This window comes from Chondrus crispus, genomic scaffold (genome assembly GCF_000350225.1).
Source record: "Chondrus crispus Stackhouse genomic scaffold, scaffold_288, whole genome shotgun sequence".
NCBI classification, from domain to species: Eukaryota; Rhodophyta; class Florideophyceae; order Gigartinales; family Gigartinaceae; genus Chondrus; species Chondrus crispus.
Genome location: NW_005179173.1, coordinates 38,452 through 40,077, shown reverse-complemented (window position 1 = coordinate 40,077; position 1,626 = coordinate 38,452).

The following is a 1,626-nucleotide window of genomic DNA, read 5'->3' as shown; positions in this document are numbered from 1 at the left end:
TGTTCACCGTTCCAGTGAACCACCTCCGGGAAACTTAGCCAGGTAAGCGTAGATTTCCTCAAGATACTTATTGCGGCGGGGGAGGTGGGCGCGGGGGGAGATGAGGTGCGCAGCGGGAGGCAGGAGAACAGGAGGCGGGGCACACGTGTGGCGTAGAAGGGGTTGGACGTACAGTACAGGGGGTGCCCCGTTTTAGCGCACACCAATTTAACGCATGACCTGGTTTTGCGCACATAGGTCCGGGGTGCACGAAAAAGTATGATAAATATCTAAACAGTACCTTTTGGCAACGGGAGGGGTCGGCCAGTTACATAAAAGAATAAAAGGAATAATGGAGGGGCATCCTCCTCATATCTTAGACGCAGCGGAGTTACTTCGCGAAGATCAGCAACACTTATCATCTGTTACTGCAGCACGCTGCTGGCTCAAAGCTCAGGTACTTCCTCCCTTTATGGAAGCCGAGCTGAGGAACCTGGTGGGAAAAAGCAACATTACCTCTGTAGAAGCAGACACTGCCGTACTTATCTCCGGGATGCTCAGTATTTCCTTGAGCGCGAAAACTGTAGAGAGCAAAAATGTTGATATCATAAGGGAAGCATCGGAGATTGGCAGCCTAACGGCGAAGAGTGCACGTTCATGGGTGGAGGTTGAGGCAATTTCGGAAGTGCGTGAGGCTTTACAAGCAGAAGTAATTGAGGACGTTGAAGCGGCCTTGACCGAAGAGATTCATGTTGCTACAGATATAGATGAGGAATCTACTGGTGAGACTACTGTTAGGACTTGTGGAAATAAGGCTGTGTCTGCTACATTTGCAGAGATTGCAAACTCTTTTTCTATACTTGAAGCAAGTGCCGCGGCCACAGACGCGCCCGATGCTGTTCTTCATTTAAGGGGTGCCAAGAACTTGCTTTTCAGAGCACTATACAAGAAAAAGCCACGCTGTCAGTCCGTTATGCAGGACTATTTCGTTACAAAGGACTAGTAGTGGGCCCAAAGCAATAAATACCATTCTAAAGGCTCTTTTCTGTTGTTATTCAATGGTGCGCACATCCCGGTATAGCGCACATCTGGAGACCTCGCACGTATGTGCACTAAAACGGTGTACCCCCTGTGCCCGGTACTGTATTTGCGTATTTGCGCGAGCATTTGCGGACGGTGATCTCGTATTGGCCTGACGGACGCCCAACCGAGCGAGGCCCTCAACAGCCGCCGCCAGCGCCATCCAACAAATGCCACCGAATTTCATACCGAGGTGCGCACAATTGCGCCTTGATCCCTAATCTCCCCCCCCCCCCCCTTTGCCCCCCAAACACCCACCCCCCCCACCGGACGATTGACCAAGAAGTCACTGGCTGTGCGAATGCTGCGTTCGAAGTTTGAGAAGGGGGAGGTCACCGGAGGTGAGTCACCGAAAGCTGTTTTGGAATCAGATGCGGTATTCCAAAAGCACAAGTTGGGAAATTTTCGTACCTGCTACAATGCCATGCGTATAGAATTTGGAAGCAAACCAATCACGAGAGGTAAGCCTAACTGGGAGTGTGACATTTTAAGGTTTACGCACCCACAATTTCACAATTGTTTGTGACAAATCAGGAGGTGTAATGCAATGGTGCACATTTTCTGAGG